This window comes from Thunnus maccoyii, chromosome 6 (genome assembly GCF_910596095.1).
Source record: "Thunnus maccoyii chromosome 6, fThuMac1.1, whole genome shotgun sequence".
Lineage (NCBI taxonomy): Eukaryota > Metazoa > Chordata > Actinopteri > Scombriformes > Scombridae > Thunnus > Thunnus maccoyii.
In genome coordinates, this window is record NC_056538.1 from 30492402 (window position 1) to 30512620 (window position 20219).

At 38.4% G+C, this 20219-nt stretch overlaps 1 protein-coding gene and 9 non-coding genes across 10 annotated transcripts in view; all 10 read left to right on the forward strand.

Moving 5' to 3' along the window:
* The window catches only part of aamdc (adipogenesis associated, Mth938 domain containing), a 28342-nt gene that overhangs the window by 4177 nt on the left and 3946 nt on the right, over positions 1-20219 (forward strand). The gene's annotated exons all lie outside the window — the stretch shown is intronic.
* LOC121899572 lies at positions 348-511 on the forward strand. Its single transcript, XR_006096758.1, has one exon. It is a non-coding gene; the product is annotated as a U1 spliceosomal RNA (small nuclear RNA).
* On the forward strand, positions 5726-5889 carry LOC121899573. Its single transcript, XR_006096759.1, has one exon. It is a non-coding gene; the product is annotated as a U1 spliceosomal RNA (small nuclear RNA).
* Positions 7692-7855, forward strand: LOC121899574. Its single transcript, XR_006096760.1, has one exon. It is a non-coding gene; the product is annotated as a U1 spliceosomal RNA (small nuclear RNA).
* Positions 9354-9517, forward strand: LOC121899578. The gene has a single exon (XR_006096764.1). It is a non-coding gene; the product is annotated as a U1 spliceosomal RNA (small nuclear RNA).
* Positions 10372-10535, forward strand: LOC121899575. The gene has a single exon (XR_006096761.1). It is a non-coding gene; the product is annotated as a U1 spliceosomal RNA (small nuclear RNA).
* Positions 13478-13641, forward strand: LOC121899576. The gene has a single exon (XR_006096762.1). It is a non-coding gene; the product is annotated as a U1 spliceosomal RNA (small nuclear RNA).
* On the forward strand, positions 17612-17802 carry LOC121899582. Its single transcript, XR_006096768.1, has one exon. It is a non-coding gene; the product is annotated as a U2 spliceosomal RNA (small nuclear RNA).
* Positions 18642-18832, forward strand: LOC121899580. Its single transcript, XR_006096766.1, has one exon. It is a non-coding gene; the product is annotated as a U2 spliceosomal RNA (small nuclear RNA).
* On the forward strand, positions 19633-19823 carry LOC121899583. The gene has a single exon (XR_006096769.1). It is a non-coding gene; the product is annotated as a U2 spliceosomal RNA (small nuclear RNA).

Sequence of the window (20219 nt, forward strand, 5' to 3'; positions counted from 1 at the left end):
ATTTCAAATGTGGATCAAACAACTTTTGATTGCAGTATGATTTAGCTTTGGCTCATCTGAACTTTCTGTTGTGTTATAAAATTGATACAATGGGTGATTTTAGGTCAGCTATTGATATGGAAATATAGCAATGCATCATGGGAATGCCAGTCCTTACTTCTCAAATAAGATATAAATAATCTTTTAATATTTGTTAGCCTTAGTTCAAAACTGCTCCTTCTGTATTGACTTCCTGCAGATCCACAGCCTCTTATAGCCTGTGGTTTTGATGATGTATTGATTGTCAACACCATCAGTCAGCATGGTATGTCTGTGAAAGACTTCCCTGGCTGTGATGTGTACAACTCATACTTACCTGGCAGGGGAGATACCATGATCAAGAAGGTGGTTCACCCAGGGCGAGGCTCAGCCATTGCACTCCGGTTGTGCTGACCCCTGCGAATTCCCCAAATGTGGGAATCTCGACTGCATAATTTCTGGTAGTGGGGGACTGCGTTCGCGCTCTCCCCTGATAATATGTTGAAAGTAAAAAGGACATAAATAGCTTGAGTGTAGTAATGGGTTTGATATTGAATGCTTTTAAGAAGTGAGGAGGGACATAAGGCTTTTTGAGGCGCTGAATCAATATGAAGTGATTATATTGAAAATGATTCACTGTTTTGATGCATTTGACACAGTCAAAATGGCAACATCTACTGAGGAATTATTGGAACTGCGTTTGTATGGATGGAGTAAATCTGACACTGTGATGAAATGTTATTCATGTCTCTGCCCAATTACCACAGTTACAGTACTGTCAAGCTCACCTGCAGAGCGGCTGCCCCATGTCTTACCTGTAAGACTTGTTATGTAATGCTGTTTTTCATCGCTTGTGATGTGAAAACATCAGATTGCCATACAGTCAGATGGTCACTGGTATGTGTCTGTTTAAATGGGAGTTTAGCTAACTTCACTGTATTTAACTCCGGAGCTGAGAGGAGCAAACACAGTCACTCTGTGTCACACCGTCCTCCGTTTCCATCTTCCCTATCTGTGTTCATCTTAGTTATCTATTTAGGTCATTTAGAGACAAGAATCTGTAACAGTCGATAGCCTGTCATGTCGTCACTCTGCATTAACTTTGTGTATAATGATGTTGCTTAAAGAAGGCAGCGATTCAACTGAAAAAATGTGACTCGACTTGGGGATTTATTGACTGATGCATCGACTTGGCGACTTTTAGAGGGCAACCCTATTGTTTTTTGCCTGCTGTAGACAGTAACATTAGTTGTAACTTTTTTGTTTGTGGTTGCAGGCAGTTGGCAGATTTTATACATCTATGAAACATTCTGTTTATATTCTGTATGTCTCTGAGTCACAGTGCTCTTTAATAAACAGCGCTGTTCACTCTCCAGAGCAGTAGGTGGCAGTAGTAGGAATGTCTGTTGCCCACCACCAGTAGAGTGGTTGTAATGTGAGGGGGAAAAACATGTGCTTTGTGTTTTTATTCTTTTCTATGAATTTCAAATGTGGATCAAACAACTTATGATTGCAGTATGATTAAGCTTTGGCTCATCTGAACTTTCTGTTGGGTTGTAAAATTGATACAATGGGTGATTTTAGGTCAGCTATTGATGTGGAAATAAAGCAATGCATCATGGGAATGCCAGTCCTTACTCCTCAAATAAGATATAAATAATCTTTTAATCTTTGTTAGCCTTAGTTCAAAACTGCTCCTTCTGTATTGACTTCCTGCAGAGGGTAGTGGGGGACTGCGTTCGCGCTCTCCCCTGATAATATGTGAAAGGAAAATGACATTCAGCAGAGGAGTGTTGTAGGGAGCATAGTAATGGATTTGATATTGAATGCCATTAAGCATTGAGGGGGAAACAAAGCTTGATGAAGCAATGAATCATTATGAAGCATTTATGTTGTAAATGTCTCACTGTTTCAAAACATTTTTATTGAGGTAACATTGTGACATCTTCTGATTCTCCACATTTGAGAAAAATATGAAAACATAACTTTTTTTCAATAGGTCATCAAACTCTTTGTGTCGTTTAGCTTCATTGCTCTCTAGTTTTGAAATTAATTGGCGTTTCAGTTTGATTATTAGGCCAGCTCATTCCCAAAAATTGAGAATCCACTCTGCATCTTTCTGCTGGTTTTGTTTCTCAGCCTGCTTTCCCCGACATATCAGAAGAGAGGGAAATGAACTCAATTTTCTGTCGCTATTTAAATCATTTCATCTTGCTGTTAGTCACATAAAGTACAGAAAGGCATCTTGATAAATGCTAAAGTGTTGTTGACACCCCAGAATAGTAGGTGGCAGCAGCAGGAATGTCTGTTGCCCACTGCTAGTAAACAAAGAAACAGGAAGTGGTTGTAATGTGAGGAATAATGTGTGTAACTTATTTCACCAGTCAATAGGGAATAAACTGTAAAAAAACAAAAAGAAGAACTTTAAAACAACAGCTTGTGTTTCCTCATCTGCAAAAACCCACTTTAGGATCCTGGTGGCTTTTTGTAGGTGAGGAAACTCAAGCTGTTGTTGTAAAGTAACCTTCTGCCATCTAGTGGCTCTTCTTTTAACTGCAGTGTGCACTTATCACATCAAACAAAAGCATATGCCATTCAATCTGACAATAAAAACAAAACAGCCTGACTGTAATATACAAATGGACTTTGATAAAATGTGTTGAAGAGACTGAAGAACAGCCATATTTTTCACATTCTTTGAACAGTTAAGAGCTTTAACAAACTAATATCTGAATAATAAGCAGTTGAACATGTAACCACACGATTAACTATTTAGACTTTTTTTTTTATGCCCCGACGACTATCACTGACATTAACATTTTCTAATTCTTCTTTAAGATGATGAGTATGTTGACATTCTCTGGAGAGAGGGCTGCTCTTTGAGCTGTTACAATGTCTCCTGTCGTTGAAAACACGCTCTCACTTGCCACACTTGTTCCTTGTACAGAAAGATAACGTTTGGAGAGCTTGGACAAATGTGGGTACAGATGCTTTTCTTTTTCATCATTTCAGTGGATTTGAATCATGAGGGATGACTTTTGCCATCTTGTAGAGCTGCATCTCCTCTTCCACAACATCAGGCCATGGTTTGGGTATTGATGGCGCAGTGTGGGTTGTTCTGAAGAAATCGCCAAACAACATTGCTTTTTTAATTATGAGATCTTCCAATAAATTGCAATATTCGTACTTGTGAAATTTGATTGTATTAATTGACCACATACCTGTGTGGGATGCTCTTGCAAGATTTTCTCAGCCAGAGTATTAAAGATCTCATTCCGAGAGAAGTCATCCAGGTGGGGTAGAGACATTGATCCCAGTTATCTAGTGCAGTGCTCTCATTCAGGAACTGTTGAAGTCTCGGGTCAGAATACCTCTCCTCAAAGTTACTTGCTATAGCAGATTTAACATCCTTAACAATCTGTGAATCTATGTCACTGTGCCTCATAGATGTCAGGATTGTGTGTTTGAGAGGAAGGACCATAGGCACAGTTGGTTGTTGTCCAGAACTCAGCAAAGATATGACTGTTTTCAGGAGCTTCAAGTACCTAAACAACCTCCTCAAGAACAGTCACATCTTGATCGGAGAGGTTGATGAGATCCTTGGCAGCCTCTTTTATGTGTTTTTGTTTTTGTTTTTTTTTTCTGTGAGAGCAGAATAAATAGCAGCTTGTTGCTCTAAGTAGTGTATAAGCATGTCATAGCTGTATTTCCACCTTGTGATGATATCTTGAACCAGCTTGTTAGGGGGAAGCTGAAGTGTGTCTTGTTTGGCCTTTTAAGACAGCAGCTGTAGTCGTACTCTGGTGGAAATAAAGTGACCACCTTCCCGACTTTGCCCAAAAGACGGGACATCTGGTTCACTCACAACCCCTTCTGGGATGCCAGATTCACTATGTGTGCAAAACTCCCTATATGTGATGACAATCCAGCCTCCTTTGTGGCAATGACAATGTTCTTTGCATTATCTGTAGTCACATGGATGGAAACACTGGGTCTGTCCAGTTTCCATCCCACTACTATTTCCCTCAGCTCCTCTGCCAAAGTTTCACTTGTGTGAGCATCATAGATGGGGCGAGTTTGAAGGACTGGATTCCAAATTGTCATTAATGTAGTGCGCTGTGATGGTCATGTTGCTCTGGAGGTCCAGCAATCTGTCATCAAGGCAAGTAATTCTGCATTGCTCAGACCTTCAATAGCTTTTACCTTTACATTCTCATACATCAGGGGGAAACACATTTGTGGTCAGATGCGACCTGCTTAGTACTTTGTAGCTTGGTTCTAGTACGCTGATTAAATCCTTAAATCCAGCGTTCTCCACCACTGATTAGGGTCGCATGTTTGATGCTACAATCACTCCTATTGTGCTAGTTAATTCTTTTGCTCTAAATGAGGATGAAAGAGTTGCCTGTGTCACAAATTTATTTGTTAATGATGCCTGTAAAGATGCCCTGCCATATTTGTAGTGTTGCCTGAGAACGAATATGGTATGGTATAGTCTCTAATTTGCAGATTTTTCTAATAAAATATATTTTGAAATCTTTTGAAGGTCGACGATCCACTGGAAAACATAAATGAATTAAAGCATTTTGTAGAACAGAGTAAATTGATTTCTGCAGTTAGCTGTTTTCCACAAGAGACTATTGAAGCTCTATTTGTTATTCTTGTGTAGTCAGTCATTGGAGCATTAAAAAAAAAAAAAAAAATCCCACAGAGGACTCTGTTCTGACACTTTGCTTTCATTGCATTTTTAATATTGGTGAGTTGGTGACATTTCCCAACAATGCTTCTTAGTCTTTACACACTGCAACTGTGTTTCAAAAGTGGCTGTTGACTTAGACGAGGGAATTATGTTTTTAAAAAAAAAAAAAAAGAAAAAAAGTGCTGTATTGACTGTCCTTTCCACATTTTAGAAAAATATGAAAACTTTTTTTTCTTGGTAGGTCATCAAACTCTTTGTGTTGTTTATCATCATTGCTCTCTAGTTTTTAAATGAAATGGCGTTGCAGTTTGATTATTATGGCAGTTCATTCCCAAAAGTGAGAATCCATTCTGCATAATTTCTGCTGGTTTTGTTTCTCAGCCTGCTTTGCCTCACATTTAAAATAATGGCAAATAAACTCAATTTTCTGTGGTTTTGAAATTATTTCATCTTACTGTTAGTCACATAAAGTACAGAGAAGCATCTTGATAAATATGTTTAACAGTGTAGTTAACACTCCAGAGCAGTAGGTGGCAGTAGCAGGAATCTTTTTTGCCCACCACCAGTGAACAAAGAAACAGGAAGTGGTTGTAATGTGAGGGGGAAAAACGTGTGCTTTGTGTTTTTATTCTTTTCCCTGAGTTTCAAATGTGGATCAAACAACTTTTGATTGCAGTATGATTTAGCTTTGGCTCATCTGAACTTTCTGTTGGATTGTTACTCATTTGTTGGAGGTAAAATTGATATAATGGGTGATTTTTAGATCAGCTTTTGATGTGGAAATACAGCAATGCATCATGGGAACACCAGTCCGTACTTAAGTAAAATATAAATAGTAAAGTAAATAATCTTTGTTAGCATTAGTACAAAACAGCTCCTTCTGTATTGACTTCCTGCAGATCCACAGCCTCTTATAGCCTGTGGTTTTGATGATGTCTTGATTGTCAGCACCATCAGTCAGCATGGTATGTCTGTGAAAGACTTCCCTGGCTGTGATGTGTACAACTCATACTTACCTGGCAGGGGAGATACCATGATCAAGAAGGTGGTTCACCCAGGGCGAGGCTCAGCCATTGCACTCCGGTTGTGCTGACCCCTGCGAATTCCCCAAATGTGGGAATCTCGACTGCATAATTTCTGGTAGTGGGGGACTGCGTTCGCGCTCTCCCCTGATAATATGTTCAAAAGAAAATGACATTCAGCAGAGGAGTGTTGTAGGGAGCATAGTAAAGGATTTGATATTGAATGCTGTTAAGAATTGAAGGGGAAATGAAGCTTGCTGACGCACTGATTCAATATGAAGCATTTCTAAGTAAATGTCTCACTGTTTCAAAACCTTTTATATAAGCAAAATGGTGCCATCTTCTGAGCAACTCTTGGTACTGCATTGTATGGATGGATTAAATCAGAGAAACTGTAATGACACAGTGCAAGTGGGTTTACTGGTTTTCATTACTGTTATTTTGATCAATAAATATTATTTAAAATGATCAGTCTCAAACAGAGTCTACAGCTCAGTTTTTAAATATGAAACATTAACACATCTTGTTGAAATACTGTTGCTTTGAAAGGTTGAAACTTTGTCGAGTTGACTGCTTCGAGGGCAACATCACTAATTGTCTCTACTGGTCTTCTGTTCTTTGACCAGTATGATTGTGAAAAAGGCATTAAATTTCATGCTGTGCTGTATTACGGAAGGTCTTAAAGTCTTAAATTTAATTAGGTGAAAACTGCAGACAGCCTGTAATATACTCTCTCATATACTTTGAGTAATTCAGCTTCAGGGAATCATGTTTTAATGAATTAAAATCACACAATGGCTCTCTGTTGTGAACCAGACAGCTATGGAAGTGAACTGTCAGTCAGTGAAGAAGAAAAGAATATGAAAGTTTCTTCTTGTTCATTTTAGTCTCTAATTTGCAGATTTTCCTAATGAAATATATTCTGAAATCTTTTGAAGGTCGACAATCCACTGAAAAACATCAGTGAATTTAAGTATTTTGTAGAACAGAGTAAAGAATTGAATTCTGCAGTTAGCTGTTTTACACAAGAGACTGTTGAAGCTCTATTTGTTGTTCTTGTATAGTCAGTCATTGGACCGTTAAAAAAAATACTGTACTCCTCATCCACAGAGGACTCCATTCTGATACTTTGCTTTCGTTGCATTTTTAATGTTGGCGACATTTCCCGACAATGGTTCTTAGTCTTTACACACTGCAACTATTTCAAAAGTGGCCGTTGACTGAGAACAGGGAATTGTAAAAAAAAAAAAAAAAAAAAAAAAAAAAAAGTGCTGTATTCACTGTCCTTTCCACATTTGAGAAAAATATGAAAACATATATATTTTTTTTTTTGATAGGACATCAAGCTCTTTGTGTTTAGCTTCATTACTCTCTAGTTTTGAAATGAAATGGTGTTTCAGTTTGATTATTAGACCAAACTGAAACACCATTCCCAAAAAGTGAGAATCCACTCTACATAATTTCTGCTGGTTTTGTTTCTCAGCCTGCTCTGCCCGACATATCAGAAAAAAGGGAGATGAACTCAATTTTCTGTGGCTATTGAAATTATTTAATCTGTCTGTTAGTCACATAAAGTACAGAGAGGCATCTTGATAAATGTTAAAGTGTTGTTGATACCCCAGAGTAGTAGGTGGCAGCAGCAGGAATGTCTGTTGCCCACTGCTAGTAAACAAAGAAACAGGAAGTGGTCGTGATGTGAGGAATAATGTGTGTCAAACAGCCTTTGTTTTGAAAATACAGCATTGCATCATGGGAGTGCCAGTCCTTACTTCTCAAGTAAAATGTAAATAATCTTTGTTAGCATTAGTACAAAAGTGCTCCTTCTAATATTGACTTCCTGCAGATCCACAGCCTCTTATAGGCTGTGGTTTTGATAATGTATTGATTGTCAGCACCATCAGTCAGCATGGTATGTCTGTGAAAGACTTCCCTGGCTGTGATGTGTACAACTCATACTTACCTGGCAGGGGAGATACCATGATCAAGAAGGTGGTTCACCCAGGGCGAGGCTCAGCCATTGCACTCCGGTTGTGCTGACCCCTGCGAATTCCCCAAATGTGGGAATCTCGACTGCATAATTTCTGGTAGTGGGGGACTGCGTTCGCGCTCTCCCCTGATAATATGTGAAAAGAAAATGACATTCAGCAGAGGAGTGTTGTAGGGAGCATAGTAATGGATTTGATGATGAATGCTGTTAAGCATTGAGGAGGAAACAAAGCTTGATGAAGCACTGAATCAATATGAAGCATTTGTATTGTAAATGGTTCACTGTTTAAATCATTTCATAGAGGTAAAATGGTGACATCTTCTGAGCGACTCTTGGTACTGTATTTGTATGGATGGATTAAATCAGAAACTGTAATGACAGTACAAATGGGTTTACTGCTTTCATTACTGTTATTTTGATCAATAAGTATTATTTAAAATTTAAAAAGCCTAAATTTAATTAGGTGAAAACTGCAGACAGCCTGTAATATACTCTCTCATATACTTTGATCAATTCAGATTCAGTGAATCACGCTCTAATGAATTAAAATCACATAATGGCTCTCTGTTGTGAATCAGAGTGAACTGTCAGTCAGTGAAGAAGACAAGAATATGAACGTTTCTTGTTGTTCACTTTAGTCTCTAATTTGTAGATTTTACTAATGAAATGTATTTCGAAGTCTTTTGAAGGTCGAAAATCCACTGAAAAACATCAGTGAATTTAAGTATTTTGTAGAACAGAGTAAAGAGTTGAATTCTGCAGTTAGCTGTTTTACACAAGAGACTGTTGAAGCTGTATTTGTTGTTCTTGTATAGTCAGTCATTGGACCGTTAAAAAAAATACTGTACTCCTCATCCACAGAGGACTCCATTTTGATACTTTGCTTTCGTTGCATTTTTAATGTTGGCGACATTTCCCGACAATGGTTCTTAGTCTTTACACACTGCAACTGTTTCAAAAGTGGCCGTTGACTGAGAATAGGGAATTGTAAAAAAAAAAAGAAGTGCTGTATTCACTGTCCTTTCCACATTTGAGAAAAATATGAAAACATAAATTTTTTTTTTTTTTGATAGGACATCAAGCTCTTTGTGTTTAGCTTCATTACTCTCTAGTTTTGAAATGAAATGGTGTTTCAGTTTGATTATTAGACCAAACTGAAACACCATTCCCAAAAAGTGAGAATCCACTCTACATAATTTCTGCTGGTTTTGTTTCTCAGCCTGCTCTGCCTGACATATCAGAAAAAAGGGAGATGAACTCAATTTTCTGTGGCTATTGAAATTATTTAATCTGTCTGTTAGTCACATAAATTACAGAAAGGCATCTTGATAAATGTTTAAGTGTTGTTGATACCCCAGAGTAGTAGGTGGCAGCAGCAGGAATGTCTGTTGCCCACTGCTAGTAAACAAAGAAACAGGAAGTGGTGTAATGTGAGAAATAGTAAAATATAAATAGTAAAGTAAATAATTTTTGTTAGCCTTAGTACAAAACTGCTCCTTCTATATTGACTTTCAGCAGATCCACATCCTCATATAGCCTGTGGTTTTGATGATGTCTTGATTGTCAGCACCATCAGTCAGCATGGTATGTCTGTGAAAGACTTCCCTGGCTGTGATGTGTACAACTCATACTTACCTGGCAGGGGAGATACCATGATCAAGAAGGTGGTTCATCCAGGGCGAGGCTCAGCCATTGCACTCCGGTTGTGCTGACCCCTGCGAATTCCCCAAATGTGGGAATCTCGACTGCATAATTTCTGGTAGTGGGGGACTGCGTTCGCGCTCTCCCCTGATAATATGTTCAAAAGAAAATGACATTCAGCAGAGGAGTGTTGTAGGGAGCATAGTAATGGATTTGATATTGAATGCCATTAAGCATTGAGGGGGAAACAAAGCTTGATGAAGCAATGAATCATTATGAAGCATTTATGTTGTAAATGTCTCACTGTTTCAAAACATTTTTATTGAGGTAACATTGTGACATCTTCTGATTCTCCACATTTGAGAAAAATATGAAAACATAACTTTTTTTCAATAGGTCATCAAACTCTTTGTGTTGTTTATCATCATTGCTCTCTAGTTTTGAAATTAATTGGCGTTTCAGTTTGATTATTAGGCCAGCTCATTCCCAAAAATTGAGAATCCACTCTGCATAATTTCTGCTGGTTTTGTTTCTCAGCCTGCTTTCCCCGACATATCAGAAGAAAGGGAAATGAACTCAATTTTCTGTTGCTTTTGAAATCATTTCATCTTGCTGTTAGTCACATAAAGTACAGAAAGGCATCTTGATAAATGCTAGTGTTGTAGACACCCCAGAATAGTAGGTGGCAGCAGCAGGAATGTCTGTTGCCCACTGCTAGTAAACAAAGAAACAGGAAGTGGTTGTAATGTGAGGAATAATGTGTGTCAAACAGCCTTTGTTTTGCAAATACAACATTGCATCATGGGAGTGCCAGTCCTTACTTCTCAAGTAATATGTAAATAATCTTTGTTAGCATTAGTACAAAAGTGCTCCTTCTAATATTGACTTGATGCAGATCCACAGCCTCTTATAGCCTGTGGTTTTGATGATGTATTGATTGTCAGCACCATCAGTCAGCATGGTATGTCTGTGAAAGACTTCCCTGGCTGTGATGTGTACAACTCATACTTACCTGGCAGGGGAGATACCATGATCAAGAAGGTGGTTCACCCAGGGCGAGGCTCAGCCATTGCACTCCGGTTGTGCTGACCCCTGCGAATTCCCCAAATGTGGGAATCTCGACTGCATAATTTCTGGTAGTGGGGGACTGCGTTCGCGCTCTCCCCTGATATCTTGTTGAAAGAAAATGACATTTAGCAGAGGGGAGTTGTAAGGAGCATAGTAATGGATTTGATATTGAATGCTGTTAAGCATTGAGAGGGAAACAAAGCTTGCTGACGCACTGATTCAATATGAAGCATTTCTAAGTAAATGTCTCACTGTTTCAAAACCTTTTATATTAGCAAAATGGTGCCATCTTCTGAGCAACTCTTGGTACTGCATTGTATGGATGGATTAAATCAGAGAAACTGTAATGACACAGTGCATGTGGGTTTACTGCTTTCATTACTGTTATTTTGATCAATAAATATTATTTAAAATGATCAGTCTCAAACAGAGTCTACAGCTCAGTTTTTAAATATGAAACATTAACACATCTTTTTGAAATACTGTTGCTTTGAAAGGTTGAAACTTTGTCGAGTTGTCTGCTTCGAGCACAACATCACTAATTGTCTCTACTGGTCTTCTGTTCTTTGACCAGTATGATTGTGAAAAAGGTGTTAAATTTCATGCTGTGCTGTCTTAAAGTCTTAAATTTAAATTTAAATCTAAATTTAAACTTAAATTTAATAAGGTGAAAACTGCAGACAGCCTGTTATATACTCTCTCATATACCTTGAGTAATTCAGCTTCAGGGAATCATGTTTTAATGAATTAAAATCACACAATGGCTCTCTGTTGTGAACCAGACAGCTATGGAAGTGAACTGTCAGTCAGTGAAGAAGAAAAGAATATGAAAGTTTCTTCTTGTTCACTTTAGTCTCTAATTTGCAGATTTTCCTAATGAAATATATTCTGAAATCTTTTGAAGGTCGACAATCCACTGAAAAACATCAGTGAATTAAAATGTTTTGTAGAACTGAGTAAAGAGTTGAATTCTGCAGTTAGCAGTTTTCCACAAGAGACTATTGAAGCTCTATTTGTTGTTCTTGTGTAGTCATTGGATTGTTAAAAAACAAAATTATATTCCCACAGAGGACTCCATTCTGATACTTTGCTTTCGTTGCATTTTTAATATTGGCAAGTTGGTGACATTTCCCGACAATGGTTCTTAAAGCCTTAACACACTGGGGGCGTGACGAATAAACAACACAAAAATGCTAAATAATAGCCTGCAAATAATTTTCATCAAAACTATTCACACTGGCAGTGGTATGAATTTGTGACAGACACACAGAAACAGGAATTTGCGAAAGAGTTTGCGACAGCTTGTTCTTGTGTCAGTCAGCCTGGTGAAGGCAGTCAGGCATCTGCTTCTGTGGACAGAGACGCTGAACACAGGTCACAGTTGGTGTGGATTGAATGGATATAACGCTCTCCTCTTCTTTTGTTGAGTCAGGAGAAGAAGAACAAGATCATCATCATCATCACTAGAGGATGATGTCAACATCATCCTGTGATGATGATGAACTCCAAGCTGCATTCAGCGTCTCTGTCCACAGAAGCAGCCGTCTGTCTTCTGCAGCTCCTGGGGAGCTGAGAGGACAGCGGCCGGACAAACTGCCTTCACAAGGCTGACTGACAGCAGACACTTACTGAACCAAAACAGTTTACATGTCAGCTCCATGTGAAGAAATCCACAGTGTTTGTATTTATAAATACATGATGATGATGCATATGATGATATGTGATACATACATATATTGATTCATTGGCTTTATTTCTCAACCCCCATAGTGAGTGATTGTACTTGCCTGCCTGCAGTGAAACAGACAAGCTCACAGACAGACTGGGAGCTGATCAATCAATGTAGATATGGTAAATAAGTTCAAAACACATACAGCAGGATATTCAAAACCCCATGTGGGCCTTCACAATAAACAACTGTCTGTGCAGGTTATGTGCATTGGTTCATGCTTTTATTTGCTGTGTGAAAACTCAGTGAAAAATCGACCTTGTTCCCAAAAAGCATCACGTTGCTTTTTCACCTCACAATATTCACATTCTGTGTGAAAGTACTCATGACAAAAACAACAGTTCAAAAAAACATATTGATGTGCAAATGAATCGCATGAAAAAAATGCCCCCGGTGTGTAAAGGCCTTTAGTCTGTAACTGTTTCAATAGTGGCCGTTGAGTGAGACAAGGAATTGTTTAAAAAAAAAAAAAAAAAAAAAAAAAGTGTTGTTTTGACTGTCCTTTCTACATTTTAGAAAAAAATGAGAACATTTTTTTTTCTTCTTGGTAGGTCATCAAACTGTCGTGTCGTTTAGCTTCATTGCTCTCTAGTTTTGAAACAAAATGGTGTTTCAGTTTATTAGGCCAGTTCATTCCAAAAGTGAGAATCCACTCTGCATAATTTCTGCTGGTGTTGTTTCCCAGCATGCTTTGCCTCACATTTAAAAGAAAGGCAAATAAACTCAATTTTCTGTGGTTTTTAAATTATTTCATCTTACTGTTAGTCACATAAAGTACAGAGAAGCATCTTGATAAATATGTTAAACAGCGTAGTTCACACTCCAGAGCAGTAGGTGGCAGTAGCAGGAATGTCTGTTGCCCACCACCATTGAACAAAGAAACAGGAAGTGGTTGTAATGTGAGGGGGAAAAAACGTGTGCTTTGTGTTTTTATTCTTTTCTCTGAGTTTCAAATGTGGATCAAACAACTTTTGATTGCAGTATGATTTAGTGTTGGGTCATCTGAGCTTTCTGTTGGATTGTTACTCATTTGTTGGAGGTAAGATTTATACAATGGGTGATTTTTAGGTCAGCTTTTGATGTGGAAATACAGCAATGCATCATGGGAACACCAGTCCGTACTTAAGTACAATATAAATAGTAAAGTAAATAATCTTTGTTAGCATTAGTACAAAACTGCTCCTTCTGTATTGACTTCCTGCAGATCCACAGCCTCTTATAGCCTGTGGTTTTGATGATGTATTGATTGTCAGCACCATCAGTCAGCATGGTATGTCTGTGAAAGACTTCCCTGGCTGTGATGTGTACAACTCATACTTACCTGGCAGGGGAGATACCATGATCAAGAAGGTGGTTCACCCAGGGCGAGGCTCAGCCATTGCACTCCGGTTGTGCTGACCCCTGCGAATTCCCCAAATGTGGGAATCTCGACTGCATAATTTCTGGTAGTGGGGGACTGCGTTCGCGCTCTCCCCTGATAATATGTGAAAAATAAATAACTCAATTCAATAAGTGTAGGCATTTCTTCAGTGTCAAGTTATGATAGAAAAATACTGTTTAATGCTCTCTATCCAAAATCCACATTGTGATTGTATAGTTGCAACTGCATCTAAGTAAGGAAGGTACAAAATTATTCTGATGTACAGAGATGCATAAAACATTTATCACACTCACACATCCACTGAAAATAAGGTCATTTATATTGTGTTACAGCTCTTTTGCAGTCTGCGTCTCCCTTTTCAATAAGGTCAATACACTGAGGGATAATGACTTACAGCAGTGGTTTTAAAAATTTATCTTAAGTTGCATGATGATTAATAGGGCAAGAAAGTAAAATATATTTCTGCAACATAAAATCATGTACTAATCATGTCTGTGAATTTCAGTTACTAGAAAAGGTGCTGATCACAACTTAGAGACATTCAACCTTTGAGTGGCTGCAAACAGACTGCTTCATTTGATGGGGTCACAAGTCAACTGAAGCCAAATCACTGGCTTTATAGTTTACCTGTGTTCACCCCAAAGTACTGCAACCTGGTATCAGCCAAATGTCCCCTGTTTTTTCTATACTCAGTATATATATTTTTATTATTATGGTACATGTTCTTTGTTCCACTCACTAACTAACCACTCACAGTCAAGCCTACTGTAGTTGAGGCTGAGTGGGTGTGTTCAGTCACAGGACTGGCTTATCTCCATGTAGTCTGTAAATTCCACTGTAATCATTTTTATATTTTTCCCAAGGGACATAATGATAACAGTAACATTATTGACTGTTTCCACAGAAAAGCTGCATAGCTTTGGTGGCATCCAGATGTGTATTTGAGCAACTGAAGCACATTACTGCCACCTCCTCTCTATTTGTCTACTTTTTCTTGAGTGTTTTCCCCCTTTTTTCTCTGTCTCCCTGCCTGTCTTTATTAGGTGTGCAGATTTTCTAAAAAGTATTTATTGTAGTAAAAATGCTTGTAAAAGCCATTGAAGCTCATGTCTTTGCCTCCTCTCTAATGTCCTCCTGACCCCTGACACACAGATGACCTCATGATGAAGGTACTTTCTTTAGCTATATGTTTAATGTTATCTGGTATCAATAACAAAAAGTTGTATATTCCACGCTATACAGGTACATGTAAGTAATCTGACACTTTCTTTGCATTGATTGAACAAATGCACTGTAAATGTTGCATTAATGTATCTGGGAAAAAATATTCTATTTAAAATGTAACTCAGTGTTACTGTGTTTCTGATCTTTTTATCTAAATAGTAAAAAGTGGAGAACTTTAAAAAAAAAAAAAAAATAAACCTTTTATACAAAACAATCACCATGACAGTAGTTTTCTTGAAGTCTGTAAATTATGAAAAATATAGCTCTTCCTCAGCCTTGGCATTGATTCTACAGTCTGAACTTTTCTGGAGGGATGAACACCATTCTTCAAAAAGATATTCCCTCATTTGGTGTGTTGATGATGATGATGGTGGAGAGCGCTGTCTAACACATCAGTCCAAAATCTCCTGTAGGTGTTCAATTGGGTTGAGATCTGGTGACTGTGAAGGCCATAGCATATGATTCACATCATTTTCACACTCATCAAACCATTCAGTGACCCGTCGTGTGAACTGGGACATTGTCATCCTGGAGGAGACCACTCTCATCGGGATAGAAATGCTTCATCATAGGATAAAGGTGATCACTCAGAACAACTTTGTGTTGATTAGCGGTGACCCTTCCCTCTAAGGGGACAAGTGGACCCAAACCATAACAGAGCCACCAGATCCCCTCACTGTAGGGGTCAAACATTCAGACCTGTACCGGTTTTTCTTTTGTCACCTGTCTGTATTTTCTAAAATACTATACTAACATTATAGTATGTAGACCATAGACTGTATGTGTACCTTGCATTTGATACTCCCCAAATTAAAAGTAGTGTTGATAACATTATTTATGTTTGCATAAAATTTTGTACCTGCTGATTTGAACAGGCTGACCCCACTCTCGTCTAGTCCAGCGGGTCCTTTGAGCTCGTCAATGGCCGTCTGAATGAGCAGGAATGTCTCCTGAGCCCCAAGTCAGACTGAACATGGTGCTTGAGTTGCTCCCTAGAGACGTAGAGGCGGACAACATCTTAGTCAGAGAGAGACTTCAGAGTTGCCGGTTCCTTCACTCTGATGGCTTTGATGAGCAGCTCCTAATCTGTCCAGTTGTAGGCAAGTACTGCTCCTGCCAGGGCAGACTTGAACACTGCGGGCTGTCTGCGCGAATGGCTGCATTAAACCGATGGATCTGGTGGAAAATGTTTGGACGCACCACTATGTCATTGCTCAACCCAGGCTGGAACAAAGTCTCCAGAGCTCTTTGGCGTGTGCGCGACAACATCCACGATCAATGTACAGGATCTTGGTCACAGACCGGTTGGCCTGCTGCAACCTGTTTGTCACGCCACGACATATTAGGACTCCTGACACATTTTAAGGACAAAGGAGACAATGTGGGAGGACTTGTTCCCAGTGCCGGTGAACCACTCAGGTGTGCCTTTGCTGTCCAGACAGCTTTTTCACCACTTGCAAAATATGACATATCGGCAAGATGTGAGAAACTCTGATGGTTGCAGATTGAAATTTAAATTATACTGATATGTAAATGAATTTGTATTTAAAACAACATGACAAAAAACCAAAACATTTTTGCACTATGTTTTGTGGAGTCCATTTTTAGCACAGTGCCAAAAGTGGAGAGAATCCGGTTCCTGTAGTCCAGCACGTTGTCGGCCTTTGCCAGCAGGAAGGAGAAGGAGACGAGCAGAGGGCATTTCTCTTGGAGGAGTTGGAGCCTTAAAAGTGTGTCCCAGTGCTGACACAATCCCTCTGGGTTCTACTAAGACTCATTAGTAGGGTGATATAGGGCCGCTGTTTGCCTACCACTGTTGTACAGTTTCCTTTCCGTTCAGTTGTTTTCCATCAGTTCATTGTCTTTACACTTCAGTGACACTTGCACTGAAACTCAGGTTGTACAGTTATATTGTTCTGCTCTGCTCATGTACATACCCATAATGGCATCTTACTCTCTTTTTATTATTATATTTTCCTCCTCTATTTTCTACCCTGACGTTTTCTTTGTAATCCGATTCTGCTGCTGCTGTAACAGCTGAATATCCCCCTGCGGCTCAATAAAGGTTATCTTATCTTATCCAGTGGTGGAAGAAGTATTTAGATTGTTTACTGAAGTAGAAATACTGCCATCTAACAATACTCCATTACATGTCAAAGTCTTGAATTCAAAGTACAGAAGTATTAGTAGCAAAATGTACTTAAAGTATCATAAGTAAAAGTACTCATTATTTTATATTATAGTATATGTTTTGTTTTTTTTATCACTAACAAATACATGCACTTTCTTTTGGAAGCAGGTTTGTGTAGTAAATGATGATGAATGCATATTTAAGTTTAACTTACATGAAGACATTATATTGGTCGTTTTAGGGGTGTTTTAGTGTACAAATTAAGTGCAGTTCGGTCTTCCGTCCACTAGAGAACGTCGGAGCTCCGTTTGTTGTTCAAAATAGACACAGTTATTAAAAATAAACCAGCTTTTTAGGCGCAGAGGACTCCGTCATGGTCAGTTTTTAATGTGTAAACATCAGTATCAGTGAATAACAGAAACAGTTTGTTTCAATGGCAGTATTACATTGTAGCAGCCGCGCCTCCTGCCCTACGTTCCTATTGGACGAGAATGCACCACGTGACCGTGAAGCGCGGAGGAGACATTGAGTTTGTTTCTTTAAATAAACTATAAACTAAAATATAACGAATCTGCTGCTTTTTTCTCCGACTGTTCAGCGTCTTTTATCTGTTACTTTATCCGCTGCTGTCGGACTGTTGCTGCAGGTTTAGACCCGTCAGTGAGGGGGACTGTGAGGAGAACTCCTTCCTTTCTCCGACGTGATCACAGTATCGCTTCTCGGCCTTTTGGCTAAGATCAAGTGTAGTATCTGTTCTTATCAGTTTAATATCTGATACGTCCCCTACCCGGGGACCATATATTAAATTGATTTTTGGAACAGGGAGATGGAATAGGGGCTTGCTCCGTCCACTCCGCGCATCGACCTGGTATTGCAGTACTTCCAGGAACGGTGCACCCCCCTAATAATGTGAAAATAAAAATATATAATACGCTTAACAATATGAGTGATACATATTGCCAACCATTGTAGATAGATATACTGAGTGTATCACGTACGTTACAATGATGAGATTGTCAACACATTACAAATAAAAGATAGGATAGAAAAATACTGTATTAATCCAAAATGGAAATTAAATTGTTTTTGTGTAGCTGCTGTAACAATGAGGTAAGTAAAAGAAACAAATACAATTAAAGTCTAAATTATGTACAATAACTAAACAAGACTAACTCGAATTGAATATAACCTTAACTATATTATTAGCTGAGTGTACACTGTTAAAAGATGTTGATATGCTGTGGTATAATACTGTACTATATTATACCATATTATATTTAAGAGTTTGGTTTAGACCTGCTCTGTGTGAAAAGTGCCCTGAGACCATTTCTGGTGTGATTTGGCGCTATATAAATAAATGTGACTTGACTTGAATAATAAATGAGTTCTTCCCTTTGGCTAAGAATGGTGTAAAACCTTAAAAATACTGACTCTGAAAATTGACTAAGAGTTAATTGTCTATTTATTAATGAGTGATGATCATGTGATGATCTTAGCAAAAATACTGTACATTTTACATTTACGCTGAATCCAAAATGTGCATATAGACATGAGTGTGGACTCTCGGCCAATCAGAAGGCTCAATTGTCTACAGTCAGTCACGTGACACCCGGAGCTCAATGATTGGGACCAATCAGAACGCGTAAACGTCTACAGTCACTGTAGACTTGCTGCAGGTTTATACCCATCAGTGAGGGGGACTGTGAGGAGAACTCCCTCCTTTCTCCGACGTAATCATAGTATCGCTTCTCGGCCTTTTGGCTAAGATCAAGTGTAGTATCTGTTCTTATCAGTTTAATATCTGATACGTCCCCTACCCGGGGACCATATATTAAATTGATTTTTGGAACAGGGAGATGGAATAGGGGCTTGCTCCGTCCACTCCGCGCATCGACCTGGTATTGCAGTACTTCCAGGAACGGTGCACCCTCCTAATGTTGTGAAAATAAAAATATAAAATATGCTTAATATGAGTAAAGCATAGTGCTACTTAGTGTAGCTAGACATACGGAGTTTTCCACGTACGTTGCGATGATAAATAAGATTCACACACTATAATTAAAAGATAGAAGATAGAAAAATACTGTATTAATCCAAAAGTATATAATTCAGCAGCCACACAAAACAATGAGGTAAGTAAAAGAAACAAATACAGTTAAAGTCTAAATTATTTACAATAACTAAACAAGACTAACTCGAATGTTTTAAGAAATAGAATATATTCTTAACTATAATATTATTGGCTGAGTATACACTGTTCAAATATGTTAATATGCTGTGGTATAATACTGTTCTATATTATACCGTATTACACTGTAATTGTGTGCCCCCACTAAAGAGCTTCACCACAACAACATTATTATATTTATATATTAATTACTAATATAACAATGAACGTTGGTGTACAACAGGTCATTGATGCAGTTTAAGCACACAATGACGAAGAGGAGGAGGTGTCGGAGCAGGCTGACAACCGCTAAACCCTCATTACAACTCCTCAGATGGAGATGAAGAGAACTATTGAGTTCTCATTACTCCTGGTCTTACAACACTGACTGTTTAATATGCATCTGAAATTTTATCCACTTTTCAGCTTTCCTTTTTGTCCTTGCTGCTGTCGCCAAGTGTTTGTTCATGAGGGAATGTTGGGTCTCTGTGAATTAAAGAGTCTATACCCATCAGTGAGGGGGACTGTGAGGAGAACTCCCTCCTTTCTCCGACGTAATCATAGTATCGCTTCTCGGCCTTTTGGCTAAGATCAAGTGTAGTATCTGTTCTTATCAGTTTAATATCTGATACGTCCCCTACCCGGGGACCATATATTAAATTGATTTTTGGAACAGGGAGATGGAATAGGGGCTTGCTCCGTCCACTCCGCGCATCGACCTGGTATTGCAGTACTTCCAGGAACGGTGCACCCCCCTAATAATGTGAAAATAAAAAAATATTATATACTTAATAAGAAGTAACGCATATTACTAATTAGTGTACGTGAAGTTTTTCACGTACATTGCAATGATAAATAAAATTGTCAACACTTTACAGATAAAAGATAGTAAGAAGAATAGAAAGAATACTGTTAATCCCATCCAATTTTAAAAAAAATCAGAATATAACCTTAACTATAATATTGGCTGAGTATACACTGTTCAGTGATGTTAATATGCTGTTGGTTTGCCCAGAGCCTCAGTCTTTCATTCATTAACATTTAAATATGATACATGCAATTTATTGATGGTTCACTTGTCCAAGTTCATGATTACTGTTTATTGATCTGTTGTCACAAAATCCTAAAGCATTATGCCAGGTTCTTATGAAA